This window comes from Symphalangus syndactylus, chromosome 12 (genome assembly GCF_028878055.3).
Source record: "Symphalangus syndactylus isolate Jambi chromosome 12, NHGRI_mSymSyn1-v2.1_pri, whole genome shotgun sequence".
Lineage (NCBI taxonomy): Eukaryota > Metazoa > Chordata > Mammalia > Primates > Hylobatidae > Symphalangus > Symphalangus syndactylus.
Window position 1 is genome coordinate 54,625,221 of NC_072441.2, and position 16,398 is coordinate 54,641,618.

Genomic DNA, 16,398 nt, shown 5'->3' on the forward strand with positions numbered 1-16,398 from the left:
TTCGGTAAATTTGATCTTCATGTAATACTTTAATCTACCATTTGTATTCCAACTTTTTTATTTTGTAAAGACTAGGTCTTACTATGTTGCCTAGTTAGTCTTGAACTCCTGGACTCAAGAGATCCTCCTGCCTTGGCCTCTCAAAGGGCTGGGATTACAGGCATGAGCCACTGCACCCGGTCTGTATTCCAATTTTGTCAATTGGCCCAATAATGTTCTTTATAGCACTTTTTCCTCTCCAGCACAGATTCCAGCCTAAGGTCAGAAAATTGTATTTAATTGTCATGTTTCTTTAGTCTCTTGTAATCTAGAGCTTTTCTACAGCTTTGTCTTTCATAACATTAATATTTTTGAAGAATATAACTTCCCTCCACCCTTTCATAGAATGTGCCTCATTTACATGTTTTATTTCACAGATGTAAATTTCATGCCTCAAAGATCTTATCTACTCCTAGATTATAAAAATATTTAAATTTTTTTCCAGTTCTTGTAATAGTGCATTTTGAAACATCTTTGATCCATTAACTGATGATCAATAAACAAAATGCAGTATCTTCGTATAAAAGAATATAATTCAGCCACAAAAAGGAATGAGGTACTGATACATACTGTAACATGGGTGAACACTGAAAACGTCATGCTAAGTGAAAGAAGGCAGACAAAACACACAAGTAATGAGTCTCTGTTATAACAATACAAAGAATACAGTGACTATTCAGTAAAACATTAGCTAGCTTTCCCTCTTCCCATATGTATACACACATACATTTATACATTTGTATAATATGTATACAAATATATATAGGGCACATATTGTGTGATTCCATTTATATGACATATACAGAATAGGTAAATCCATACAGACAGAAAGCAGATAAGTCGTTGCCAGGGGCTGTTGGGAGGGGAGTGACTGCTTATTCGGTATGGAGTTTCTCTTTGGGATGATGAAAAGTTTCTGGTTGTGATGATTATACAACACAGTAAACTGTATACCTTAAAATGCTAAGTATTATGTTATGTCTATTTAATCACACTGTATAAAGAATCTTTGGTCCATTTACAATTAGTTGAAGGAATCAGGTAGGAATGAGCTTTCAGTTGTTTTTTTTTTACCAGCTGACTATTCTGTCACCCCAGTGTCTAAATGATTAACCTGTTTTGACCTACTTATTTGAAATGTCTCTTTTAATCATATTATATGTTCTTATATACACTTGAATCTTTCTCTAGACATTCTTTTCTAGCCCAGAGTTCCATCTGCCTCTCCGTATTCCAACACCATATTCCAACACCATACCATTTTAGGCAAGGTAGGTTTATATCATACTTTGACATTTTGTAGGGCCAGTTTCCGTGATCAATTCTTCACTCCCAGAACCCTTCCTCTTCAGAACTTTCCTGGAAATTCTTCTATGTTTATTATACAAGATAAATATTATAATCTCTTATTCAAATTCCTTGTTAAGGCTGTTTATTTTTTTACACAGACTTTATTTTTTAGAGTAGTTTTAGGTTCATAGCAAAACTGAGCAGAAGGTACAGAGATTTCCCATATATCCCCTGCCCTGCACATGTACAGTCTCCTCCATTATCAACAGCCAGCACCACAGTGACACATTTCTTACAATCAATGAACCTACATTGACACATCATTATCACCAGGTATTTATTGTTTATTTTATGTTAGGGCTCACTTTTGGTGCTGTACATTCTGTGGATTTGGACAAAAATGTAGAATGACATGTATCCGGCATTGTCTTATCACATGAAACAGTTTAACAGCCCTAAAAATTATCTGTGCTCTGCCTATTCATTTCTCCCTGACCTCTAATCCCTGGCAGCTACTGATCTTTTCACTGTCTCCACAGTTTTGCCTTTTCTAGAATATCACATAGTTGGAATCAGACACTGAGGAATCTTTTCAGACTGACTTCTTTCACTTGGTAATATGCATTTACGTTTCCTCCATGTCTCCTCCTTGATCACTTATCTCTTTTTAATACTGAAATATTCCATGGTCTGGATGTACCACAATTTATTTATCTATTAACCTAATGAAGGACATCTCGGTTGCTTGCAAGCCTTGGCAATTATTAATAAAGCTGTTACAAATATCTGTGTGTGGGTTTTTGTGTGGATATAAGTTTTCAATTCATTCGAGGACCACGATTGCTGGATTGTATGGTTAAGAGTATATTTAATTTTGTAAGAAACTGCCAAACTGTCTTCCAAAGTGGCTGTGCCATTTTGTATGAATGAGAGTTCCTGTTACTCCACATTCTTGCCAGCATTGGTGGTGTCAGTGTTTTGGGTTCTGGCTATTCTAATAAGATGTGTAATGGGCCATTGAAATCTTGATTTCAAAATTTGTCATCTAATTTGAGGTTAGCTCTCCATTATCCAAATCTTCTTTTATGTCTTTTAGTGGAGATTTGTAGTTTTTTCCAGTAAGTCCTGAATATTTTTGTGAAATTTATTTCTACTTATTTATATATGTATGTTATTATCAAGGACACATTTTATTTCACATTTTCAAACTAATTTTGTGTCTGAGAGTCATTGATTTTTATATATTTCTTTTGTACTAATTGCCTTATTGAACTCTACTTACAGATGACATGATATATCCTCCTTCCAAGTTCGTATCTCTTATCTATGTGCATTCTTGAGTACTTCTCATTCTACAGACTCTTCTTCCATTTGTCATGAATCCTTCTTTTTAGCTGTGATCCTCAAATCTATTTTGCATTCCAGACTTCTCTCCAGAACTTGAGACTCATGTATTCTTTTATTATTCCTCCAGCAAATATTTCCTGGGCCCTGGCTGTGTACTAGACCCTGTTCTAGATATATCTCTTGGGAGAGAAAAACAACTAACTCCTAACAAATAAAGTTCTACTTATAAGAGAATAGCACTGCTCCTTTGTTATTATGATGGTAAGTTTTGAAAGATAAAACATTAGATAACAGAGAACTTACAGTTTTTCAAATAGTTTGTATTTATAAAAATATGCCAAAATGATATTGAACCATTATCTTGCAATGTGTTTTGATGTCCCTATCACTCTTCTGATCTTAGAAACCTATTTTTACACGTTTCAATTTTACATCACGGTAAGGAACTTCAAAATGTAAGGTTGTCTTGCCAAAAGAATATATGGTGTTAACTGTCATGAAGATTTAAACCGGTGATCCCAAATAAATGTGTTAAATCCTTTACTTGCATGGTTAACCAAGCAGATTTTAAGTTGAAGATTAAAATTTATTTTTTATATTTTTCCATTGGCTTGCTTTGGTGAGTCATCTAAAGTCAGATTAGCTCATCTTCATACCTCTGTCAGAATATTATAGAACTAGTATAATTACTGAGAAAAAAAAGTGTGCAGGAAGCTGATTATAAGCTACTATGGTTATTCTGTAAGAAAAGAAATTCAGAAAACTAAGATTTAGGATCCAGATCTATAGGGAATAGTTAGGTGATTTGGAAGAAGTTATAGCTCTTTTCTTTAGCTATAGGATGAGATTAAGTGTATAGTAAGTACTTGCTTCTCTACTGCCGAGGAAGTTTAAAAGAATAAATAAAATAATACATGAAGACCTTATGATCTTCTCATTATTGATGAATCCTAGGAAAGGTCACCTGGTTAAGCCTTCTTTTCAGTGCAAAGAATCCCATCTGTTGTCTCCCTAACAAGTAGATAGATAGCAGGGCTCTCTTTGTGTATTACAGAAATCAAAGGTTATAAAGTCTTCTATTTAAAAAAAGGATGGTTACTAATATAAATCACTTTAACATATCCTCTAGTGGCAAGGGCTAAAATGAGGAAAATCATCTTGATTATCAGTTATTTCTTTATAAAAAATATTCTAAGGGTGCATGGAATTATCTCATGTAAGACTGTCCGGAGACAATGCCAAGTGATATAGAAAATATAAGTAACATAATAGATATAAACCTAGTTCTATCCACTGTACACTCAGAGGGGTTTCATTTCCACAAAAAGAAAGAGCCTTGATGTATTAATATTTAAAATTTGGGATAATTATGGGTTATGTTTAACAAATGTAACATTTTCTACTCCAGTGTAACTCAGTAAATATAAAATGTAGTAAGATTCTGAAAGCAAAATATTTGCTATCAGTGTAAGTAAAATGTGCTGAAGTTTTCGCTTTGTATTCTCAAAGTGAAAAAACAAAACAAAGCAACATTTAAAGTAGTCGCAAAAAAGTGCTTATTAATAATAAAAAAATTTATTAATAATAAAAAAATTAATAATGGCCCAGCTAATCTATTATCTATCAACCACTTCTATCAGTTAAATGAGAGCATGGAACATATACTATTTTCATTATAAAAACAATTGAATAAAAACTGGAAAGCATGACATACATAGGTAAAGCTGTAGAAAAACTTTCTTTTTCTGTTTTCAACATCACTAACGTCATTCCTCCTACGATAAATAAGCAGCACATTTAACTGTAATGAATTTTCATTTTCTCTCTCCCACAACTAAATTGGCAAACAAAAGACTCACATAAAATTCTATTTTCCTTCCTCTACAAGCTTTCAAATACTATCAGTTATTACCAAATACATCCTAAAATACTGTTTTCTTAAAATTATGCACATTTTCTTTTCTTTTCTTTTTTTTTTTTTTTTTTGAGACGGAGTCTCGCTCTGTCGCCCAGGCTGGAGTGCAGTGGCGCAATCTCAGCTCACTGCAAGCTCTGCCTCCCGGGTTCACGCCATTCTCCTGCCTCAGCCTCTCTGAGTAGCTGGGACTACAGGCGCCCGCCACCACGCCCGGCTAATTTTTTGTATTTTTAGTAGAGACGGGGTTTCACCGTGGTCTCGATCTCCTGACCTCGTGATCCGCCCGCCTCGGCCTCCCAAAGTGCTGAGATTACAAGCGTGAGCCACCGCGCCCGGCCAGCACATTTTCTTTATAGCATTTACTAAAAACAATTCTGCGTTTTTAGGAAAAAAGTAATGAAGCTTTATTGCTTCTTAAAATGGTTTCAGAGAAACTCTTGAAAGTTCCTTTACTATCTTTTTCTTTTCCAATGAATTACATCCTGTCTGAAGCAGAATTACTAACTAAAAGCAAGTACTTCAGGGTAACTGGATCAAAAAATATATTACATGTTACAAGGTAGCTCTGAACATACCAGAGGAAAGTCTTTGGTGTAATAATAGAAAAAAACCCCTTTGAGGGCTGTGGTAAGCCACAGTCGTTTTTAAATACCTGTTAAACAGAAAGAGTGGCTCATACTGGTGGTCAGTGTGTGAGAAATTCAAAATGCTTAGGGTTTCAAGAAATCAAATCTCAGAATTGGCGATCACAGGTATTTTTCTCTACATGGTAACTCAATTTATAGAATATTACAGTTTGTGCTAAAAGAAATACACTTTCTGATAACTTTGACAAAATTATGAATCTATGCTTTATACATTGGCAGAAGCAATAGGGAACTTATATTGAACAAGGTTTGCGTCTCTTGGTGTTATTTTCCTAAAAGTGAGACGACACAGGGACCATTATTATCAAAAGTAGAACCCTGACACCATCTGTCGCCCACACTCGAAAACATGGACAACAGTGATGCTTTACCTTTCTCTTCCCCTTCACTCCCCACATCCAGATATTCACCGCTCTGCAAATGATGCCTATTCAGTATCTCTTGAGTGTATCCACTTTTCTTTCTCCCTGCCTCTCTAACATAAATTAGGCCACCATTGCATCTCACCTGAAATTTTGTAATAGCCTCCTGACTGCAGCCACTCTCGCCTCATCCAGTCCATTCTCCTTGTGGCAAAGTGATTTTTCTAAACTGCAAATCTCCCTCTTGTAAAACTCTTCAGTAATTTGCAGCTGCTGTCATGAAGTCCATTCTTTCTTATGTGGCTTATAAGGCCCTCCAAGATCTCAACCTCCCTCTACAAATACCACACCAGACTCACTCCTTTACCCTCTTATTTACTGAAACTGCAATTCCTTGAATAAGTGATGTTCTTACCTCTGAGTTTTTGCACATTTCCCTCTTGCATCCCCAGCGTCATCTCAGCATCTCCTCACTGGAGCATCACTCCACATAGGCCCTGAATGCATTAAATGTGTTCCATCTTGGGGCTAACTGTATCTTCTCTGACTCAAATGCCCCCTCCAACCCCAGTTATGAAGTTGACCCCAACATGTTACTCTCAACAGCTGTATGGAAAAACCTAAATGAGGAAGAACATACACTTTAATCATATCCTGAAAACAGATTAAAAAATTTGAACTTTTTTTAATGATACCTTTAAGTTTTAGGGTACATGTGCACAACGTGCAGGTTTGTTACCTATGTATACATGTGCCATGTTGGTGTGCTGCACCCATTAACTCGTCATTTAACATTAGGTATATCTCCTAATGCTATCCCTCCCAACTCCCCCCACCCCACAACAGGCCCCGGTGTGTGATGTTCCCCTTCCTGTGTCCATGTGTTCTCTTTGTTCAGTTCCCACCTATGAGTGAGAACATGTGGTGTTTGTTTTTTTGTCCTTGTGATAGGTTGCGGAGAATGGTGGTTTCCAGCTTCATCCATGTCCCTACAAAGGACATGAACTCATCCTTTTTTATGGCTGCATAGTATTCCATGGTGTATATGTGCCACATTTTCTTAATCCAGTCTATCATTGTTGGACATTTGGGTTGGTTCCAAGTCTTTGCTATTGTGAATAGTGCCGCAATAAACATACGTGTGCTTGTGTCTTTATAGCAGCATGTTTTATAATCCTTTGGGTATATACCCAGTAATGGGATGGCTGGGTCAAATGGTATTTCTAGTTCTAGATCCCTGAGGAATCGCCACACTGACTTCCACAATGGTTGAACTAGTTTACAGTCCCACCAGCAGTGTGAAAGTGTTCCTATTTCTCCACATCCTCTCCAGCACCTGTTGTTTCCTGACTTTTTAATGATTGCCATTCTAACTGGTGTGAGATGGTATCTCATTGTGGTTTTGATTTGCAAAAAATTTGGACTTCTAAGAAACTGTAGTGGAGAACTAGTAAACAGACTACTAGAAACGAGACAATAGAGAGACTCTTTTTTCAGTGGCATTGAGAAAACTAAGGGGCTGAGCCAGAATGTAGACAGGTTTTTCAGGTAGTGCTAATAGTTGCAAAACAATTTCAAATAATGAATTGCTTATACTACACTATAATAACTTGCTCATGTTCACTGAGCTGGGGATATTCCCAGACCAGTGGAAGGAGCAGAGGTATTCTTAACCAACTAGGGAGTCTGCACAGTAATAGCCCCCAATGCTTAGCTTCTACTCTGTCATGTTCCCCTGCATTATCTCCAGACCTGTATTTCTAGTCATGGGTTGCATGTTGCATAGTAATTCTTGGGGGGGGGGGGTCCCACAAGCACCTCAAAAACAACCTGTGTAGAACAGAATTTGTCATCTTTGCCACAAGACCTTTTCCTGTGTTCCCTCTCCTAGTTATGGCACCACCATCCACTCAAACGACCAAACAAGAAACCGAGATATTCATTATACCTTCCATCTTACCATCCGCATCCAACCTTTTACCCTCTCCTCTTGATGTGACTTTTAAAATTTCTCAATAATGCTCAAATCCATTTACTTCTCTTCATCCTCACTGCCTCTACTTTTATGTGAAAGCTACACTTGTCTCTGAGAAATAACAGGTCCTAACTGTAACAGGTCCTAACAATAACAGGTCCTAACTGGTTTCCCTTCAATCTTACCTCACCCTCATTCATTCACCATACTGCAGCCAGGGTGATATTTCCAAAGTTCAATTACGTTACTACTCCTGTTTAAGACCTACAGTGATTGCCTATTACCCTCAGGATAAAGCAGTTGGCGAATATTTGCAGAGTGAATGATCAACTTTTATCTTTTCAAATCATCAGAATAACTTTAAGGTTGGACATTATTCCATTTTTCAGGTAAGGGCACTAAGGCTAAAAGAGCTTTAAGAACTTACCCCACAGTCAAATGGCCAGGTTTGTCTGACTTCTGAAGCTGTGCCCTTTCTATGTCACATTGCCTGTTTTTTCTATTCAAAGATGGCCTTTTCATGCAGACGATGAAGGAAGACTGCTGATTGCATAGTGGATTTCTGTCAGTCATGCACAAGTAAATAATCTCTGATTCCAATAATGTTGTAGCAATTGCTTTACAAAATTATCTTGCACTGCAGCAAAACTGTAATTAACCAGAATCTTCAATTAAGCAGAGTTTGTTTTAAGAGCATTCAGAGGAAAGACATTGCAAACTTTAAGGCAAAATAGCCATATTACCACCAAACACAAGCTGATGGGATTTTTTTTTTTTTTTTTTTTTTGAGACAAGGTCTTGCTCTGTTGCCCAGGCTGGAGCACAATGGTACAAACACAGCTCACTGCAGCCTTGACTTCCCAGGCTCAAGCAAACCTCCTGTCTCAGTCTCCTGAGTAGTTGGAACTACAGACATGTACCACCACATCTGGCTAATTTTTAAATTTTTTGAAGAGATGGGGTCTCACTATGTTGCCCAGGCTGGTCTCAAACTCCTGGCCTCAAGCCATCTTCCTGCCTCAGGCTCGCAAAAATGCTGGGATTACAGACATGAACCACCATGCCCAGCCCACACAGGATTTTTAAGAGATGTTTCCAAGGTATAACTTTGAATTTTTACACATTGAGCTCCATGGTTTATATTGTCTTCTATTGCATGTGTAACAATATTAAATAGAGCTTGTAAAAGAATAGTGCCTGGCACATAGTAGATGCTCAGTAAATATGTGAATAAATGAATAAATTAAGGAATGAGAAAAGCGAAAGCCTCAACGATTTAAGATCCAGGATAACTTTCTTATTTATGGTTGTCATATTCTTCCTATGAAGGGAAGATAGTAAATGAATATATTTTAGCTAGGTTTTTCACTATGTAGGTCAAAACAACAAAAAAAGAATGTTCTTATCCTTGCTAAACTAGAAAATTCATTCAATCAAAACAACTTATTTCCCAAATATACTGGTAAAATACGCATATTAGCCTAGTTTTTAAAGTTTCTATTGAAGTTTAACATATACTTGTATTTATATTTAACTATGGATTTGGCCACATTGAGAAAGAAGATTGACAAAGTTGGTTGAAATGGAAGTTTTGAGCTTATTTGTAAATTATAAATATTATAATTATCCCGGTCTACATTAAGATTTCAGATTCCCGGCCCAGCACGGTGGCTCACATCAGTAATCCCAGCACTTTGGGAGGCCGAGGCGGGTGGATCACGAGGTCAGGAGATTGAGACCATCCTGGCCAACCAATATGGTGAAACACCGTCTCTACTAAAAATACAAAAATTTAGCTGGGTGTAATGGCACACGCCTGTAGTCCCAGCTACTCGGGAGGCTGAGGCAAGAGAATCACTTGAACCCAGGAGGCAGAGGTTGCAGTGAGCCAAGATCGTACCACTGCACTCCAGCCCAGGTGACAGAGCGAGACTCTCTCAACAACAACAACAAAAAGATTTCAGATTCCCTCTGGGTCATCTTTTTCTTAACCCTCTTCACAGTAATATCCTGTGGAGTTACCTAACATATCATAATTTTAATCAAGTTTAATTTATTGTCATATTTGTTATTTCAAAACAAAAGTAGAATATTCATTTTTGGAGTGAAATGTACAATAGATCATTTTTACTCAGGGAAAAGGTACCACTGGAATTGTATACATCGTATACTATACTTCTAGGTCTTTATTTTCATAATAAAAATTACATTTCTAATATTGTTTTCAATATTTCAATAAAGCTCTAATATGAAGAATTTAAAGATGCACAACTGAAAGAAATTAAATCTTATCTCTCCTTTAAAAAATCAAATCATTATTTGGATTACTGGTTATAATGTCTGATCTGCTTTTGGGTCATGCTGTAAATAGGGCCAGAAAATGGGAGGGGAGGGGTGGAAATCAAGCTTGAGTTTCCATTGCAATGAAATTATGATTTGGTTATGATACACTGACGATTTGTATCATCTTTTTTTTTTTGTCTCTCTTTCACCCAGGCTGGAGTGCAATGGCATGGTCTCAGCTCACTGCAACCACCGCCTCCCAGGTTCAAGTGATTCTCCTGCCTCAGCCTCCAGAGTAGCTGGGACTACAGGCGCGTGCCGCCACACCTGGCTAATTTTTGTATTTTTAGTAGAGACGGGGTTTCACTATGCTGGCCAGGCTTGTCTCGAACTCCTGACCTCGTGATTCGCATGCCTCGGCCTCCCAAAGTGCTGGGATTACAGATGTGAGCCACTGCGCCCAGCCCAGTTTGTATCATGTTTAGTTACGTCCTCACTGTTTATGAATGTAGGTCTAATATCCCACTACTTCTAAAGGAATCTGTATGGGAAATTTATATTTATCAGCAATCTCAAGGGTTTCTGATGGAAATGAATCCTATCCTGAAACATGGATGAGATTATTTTAGTACTAAAAGTTTTGACACATTTAATACAAATTTGTTTTCAACCATGGCATAATATTGAAAAATTTGAAAAATCCTGGGGTGGGGTTAACAATTAGGTTAATATTAAAGATTATAGATTTTTCAGAACCCCTTTTTGACAAGACTTGGGCTTCTGGAGAATGCGATTGCAACTGTTTGCGTATCTATCTGGCTGGGGAAGCACAATGTCACACTATTTTTAGTTTGGGGAACCTTCTCTGATTCTTGAATCACATAAAGAATAGCCACAGTAAGCCTGGTGTAGAAGCACATCTTCACAACAGGTTTTAGAAAAGGAGGAAGTGCTGCATGCATTGTGCATCTATGCAAATTCACATGACTCTGTGTAGGAGCACTTTATGCAGGAGAATCCATCTAGCGTTGCTTTCCTCCCTGAGTCTCTGAGGGTTGGGCTTCCTTCCTGCTGTAAAGTGGGGTGGGAATCTCTCTGAAAGCACTCCATTTCCCTGCCCTGTTTTTTAACTCCCTGTGAGCTATGCAATAGATCAAGCTCATTCTCTTTGTTGACATGCTCAGCTTTGCCTTCTCATGCATCTGACTTCAATGTTTTTCATAGTCTTCAAATGAACTTTGTATGAAACAGAGCAGCTGCCTGTAACAGATAACAGCAAAGCACCCAGGTCACAGACCAGTGTGGCCAGCCGCCCCTTCCTAAGCTGCAGTCTGCTCCTTTGAGGATTGCCTGAATTCTCAACTGCCAGAGTTCAAGAAAATCTGATCATGGTTTGATTCCAGGAGAGAGAAAAAAAAAATCAGTTTAAAATTCAAAGTATTAATGTAATCATTTATGAAAAAAAGAAACCTATAAAAGTCTGTTTCAGAGAGTTTAAAGAGGGAAAGAAGCAGGAAGGAAATCCCCTCAACAGTTTTATTTAGAAAAAAATAAAATTATGTCTATGCCACCTCCATGTTGACAAAAATAATGCAGAAGAAGGACTTGGTGAACATATTTTTAATTAGATCAGTGATGTTCACAGGATCAGGTACAAGAGCATTGGACATAATCTACTTGATTTATACTTGTTACTGCATACTTAAAAGAATTTCACACATTGTGCTGCTCCTTCTCAGGCAGCTTAGTGGTTACTGTGGATCATGAACCACACTTTTTGGTCAGATAAAACTAAAATGTGATGATGAGGGGAGAAAAAAAGCCCTATGTTCATTAGCCAGTGCTTATAAAAATATACAAGACATCAAATATCTGAGATGAAAATCTATTTATTAGACTTTTCATTAAGTTTGTGGCAACATTTTAAATAATAATGTTGCTTATCAAGTCACCTTTTATTGGGTTAAAACCTCCTGCAGCATCTAAGCTGAAAGAAGTCTTCACTGATTCATGCTTACATTTGAGTTTTTAAAACACCACCTCTTCAGGTAAATTACTTTGACAGTTATTTTGCACATAGCAATAAAACTTCACCTGTGCAGTGAACAATCTACATTAACATATTTGATGGTCCTCCAAATTCCCAAAGTCCTTTTTCTTTTCTTTAAAAAAAACTTTTTTTATTTCCATAGTTTTTGGGGAACAGGTGGTGTTTGGTTGCATGGAAAAGTTCTTTAGTGGTGATTTCTGAGATTTTGGTACACCCATCACTTGAGCAGTGTACATTGTACCCAATGTGTAGTCTTTTATCCCTCACCCTCTCCCACCCTTCCCCCTCAGTCCCCAAAGTCCATTATATCATTCTTACGTCTTTGCATCCTCATAGCTTAGCTCCCACTTATAATTGAGAACATATGATGTTTGGTGTTTGGTTTTCCAATCCTGAGTTACTTCACTTAGAATGATGTTCTCCAGTTCCATCCAGGTTGCTGCAAATGCCATTATTTCGTTCCTTTTTATGGCTGAGTAGCATTCCATGGTGTGTGTGTGTGTGTGTGTGTGTGTGTTTGTGTGTGTGTCACATTTTCTTTATCCACTCATTTGATGGGCTTTTAGACTGATTTCATATATTTGCAATTGTGAATTTTGCTGCTATAAACCAAAGTCCTTTTTCTAACCCATCTGAAGCTCTTAAACTCCTAGTATATAGAAATTTGGAAGCTACCACTGGCATCAGATCTTTTGATTCTAGGCTTAAAAAGCTCTAGAATACCCTCTTTCTTATCCTCAACACTAATGACATATGACAAGCCTTTGAAGTCACTTCTAGGAAAGCTTCTAACTGATCTGATTGCCTCCTGTCTACTCTTTACATTGATGATGGAATTGTCCTTTTAAAAGTGGCACTGATAGTTTCACTCTTCTTCTTAAGAATCTTCAGAAGAGTGAAAACAAAATAGGTTACAACAGTGACATGATATTTAATCACTTTAGCCTCTGAGGCACCTGGGTGGGAGAAAGCAGCTAGAACCCCAGTTAATTGCCTCCGACCTGAAGCAGCTTCTATCGGTAACCCAACATATTATCCAAATATTACTATTTTTATTTAGGTCACTACATAAAAGCTCCAAAAGCACTGCCATAAAGCAACAGTTCTTAACTGAGACCTGAGAACCCTCAGGAGAGCAATGTATGGGTATTAAGATATTTGAGATAGTCCACAGGTTTCTGGGGAGTGGATCCATAGAAATTATCTATTCTTGAGGGGACCATACCTGTTAAAAAGTTAAAAACAGATCCACAGTACACGTTGGTTTTAAGCGGTTCTATACTATCTGCACAGCCTCACCAATAACCATTTTTTCCCATGCATCTTACATTCCAGCCACAGCAGACTACTTGGCATTCTTTTCAACTTACAGATGTTCTTCAGCCCTTATCCTTCTGCAGCGTTACCTCCATAGTGTCCTATTTCTTACCTTAAGCTTCAGCAGTGATGAATAGTTGCCAGTTCTCTGAAATCATTTTCAAGGGTCAATGCCCTGTCACATGCTATCATCAGCTTGGAATGCTCTTACAATCTGCCTGGTGAACTCCTCCACATCGGTCAGCACCCACCTTAAACTCCACTTCTCTATAAAACCTCCTCTTACTCCTCCCAGAAGAATTCATTTCTCTTGTTTTCATGTTGCCACTTTATTCAACATTAATTTCACTAATTTCTAGTCATTCTAATGAACTTAATATGTTTCTCCCCACTAGACTTTATGCTACTTGAAAGTAAGATCTCTAATTTATTCATCTTTATATGCCTAGCATATTGTTTTTAGTCGACACTTAATATACATTTGTTAGATGGCTATTCGTCTATCCCCACTTCCATATGTGAAACTTGGACTTTCTTTGAAGATCTGGGTGAAATGCCACTTCTGAAAAACCTCTTGACTCCCCCAGGTCAGGGGCTACTCTGTCCTCTATAACGCAGTAGTTCACACACAAGTCTACTGTATCAGTTACACCCAGTCTCTTACCTTGCTCAGGCGTAGAACTGAGGGCCTTCAGTCTGCAGGCTCAGCCCTGCTCAGTTCCTTGGCTTAATCCTGACAAAGGAAGCAACTGTAGTGATTTCAGACCCACCAGTGAGTCTCTTACCATACCCCCCTCAACATCACCACCACCACCAATAACAACTCCTTCGTTTTTTTAGAGCTCTCGTATCTTTACCTGCCAGCCCTCTCTCTCTAGAAACTGAAACTGTATAGCCCTTATCTGGGAAGCCTATTCCAAATGAGAGGATTTTGCAGGAATCATAACATTCTATCTTTCTGCTCTTAGTATTTCTACCTCACCTTAGAAATCAGTGCTCAACCAGATATTGCCTAATATTGCAGACTGAACTGCTTACCACTGTGTTAAGGAAGAATGACCTTACAGCCAGGGTAGTTTTTCTGACTAAGGTCAGCTATGTCTGTTTTCTGCTTTGTTCCTTCCCCAAAGTGCCTGGAGCTAATTGTACAGTCACAGTGTTTAATAATCCATAATGCTTAACACAATGACTTCCTATAGTAGATGCTTAACATGAGTGAATGGACAAATGAACATCCAGTTATGTATATATAGAACTGGACGTTTAAAATATATATATATATATACTTCATATATATGTATAAAATATATATATACTTCATATATATGTGCATATATATGAAGTATATATGTACTTTTATATATAAGCATATATATGAAATACATATGAACTATATATATGAAATATATATGAACTATATATATGAAATATATATGAACTATATATATGAAATATATATGAACTATATATATGCAATATATATGAACTTTATACATGAAATATATATATATATACACACACACACACATATATATATGAAGTAATGAGAACTGTGGTGAAAACCTTGTTTACAGGAGACAGCTATTCCTTGGCCTTAGTCATTTCTCGACACATGAGAACATGGGCCCAGGAAGACCAGATTTTCTACCTTTTCAAGAAAAACTGAGCACTCAGATTTTTCTGTGAATTTTTTGATATTTCGGCTGGAAGAAGCATGGTTCATGTCCAGTGCACCTGTACAGGATAAAGCAGATTAACATGTGGTTAAGTCAGATATTAACAAGGGTAAAACATATAGGCCAGTTGTCTCTCTGTGATTTTTAGTACTAGCTGAGTGTCAGTATTTCTGGAAAGAAGGGACAACAGCAAAAATTCCATGTACAGAAGTTATCATGATAGAAACCAGCTTGATTCTTTTGATACTCTGCCACTGTTCTCTTCAGCTGATGATATGCCACTGCCAAAATAAGAAGATCCAGGAAGTGAGCCACTGGTGGTATTAGTAATCTGAGACAGATAATTTGAGTTATGTTGATCGAAGAATAACTATGATCTAATAAGGAGATTAGGATGATTCCTTTATTATCTCCTGCCAATGGCTTATTAGAAGAGCCTGGCACAATATGGGCTCAATAAATACTTGTTGAATGCATGAATGAATGAATGAACAAATATATTGTTCTATATTTATGGAAATTTTTGGAAAAGAGTTCAGTATTTTTTTCTGTGAAAATTTTCCCTAATCAAAAGAGCCTTACCAGGTACAGTGAAGATATTATGCTAAGTGAAATAAATCAAACACAGAAGGACAAATATTGTATGATTTCACTTACATAAAGTACCTAGAATAACCACATTTATAGAAACAAAAAATAGAATGGCAATTACTGGGGGGTGGGAGTGTCGGTAATAGGGAGTTGTTGTTTAATGGGTAGAGTTTCAGTTTGGGAAGATGAGAACTGTCTAGTGATGGATAGTGGTGATGTATGCACACAAATGTGAATATACTTAATCCTACTGAATTGTACACTTAAAAGTGGTTAAAATGATGGTCTTGGGAAAGGCTCCTGTGTTGTTGAACCTGCTCAGTTATGGGTGCAGCCTTGTACCAGGCAGCCCAACCCTGACCTAAAGTAAATTCCCAGGAAAAGTCTTTCCTAGGTTGTGAATTTGCAGTAACAGGTGTGCACATCCTAGCAGCAGTTTGATGATCATGTATGAAACTGCAAACAGGACAAAAACAAACAAACAAACAAACAATAAATAAATAAATACAATGGTTAAAATGGTAAATTGTATGTAATGTGTATTTTGCCATAATAAAGAAGTGAATTATTCATAATTGTGATCTGATTTCTGGTTTATATGGGGTTTTTGGTCAGGCTCCTTTTGCCTTTACCCTACTTCCACCCAAATTAATTTTTTTATCCCCTGTATATTTGTACACACATAAAAATGGTGTGTGTGTGTGTGTATGTGTGTGTGTGCAGGCACTTAGATAATCCAGAGACTGAAATAGGTAGGAAAAGTATATATTAATCTCTTTGCAATTTCACAACTTGGTCTTTAGAGAGTCTTATTTCTCCAAGTATCCTTCATTCTAGTTCGTTATAGTTTTTTTTTTTTCATTTTTTTTGCTTTTTTTGTTTGTTTTTTGAGACAGAGTCTTG

The 16,398-nt window shown here is 37.1% G+C and overlaps 1 non-coding gene across 1 annotated transcript; it reads left to right on the forward strand.

Annotated features, from left to right (window-relative positions):
* Window positions 1-15,776: 15,776 nt before the first annotated feature.
* On the forward strand, window positions 15,777-15,963 carry LOC134735024 (small Cajal body-specific RNA 16). The gene has a single exon (XR_010117888.1). It is a non-coding gene; the product is annotated as a small Cajal body-specific RNA 16 (non-coding RNA).
* The last annotated feature ends 435 nt before the right edge of the window (window positions 15,964-16,398 follow it).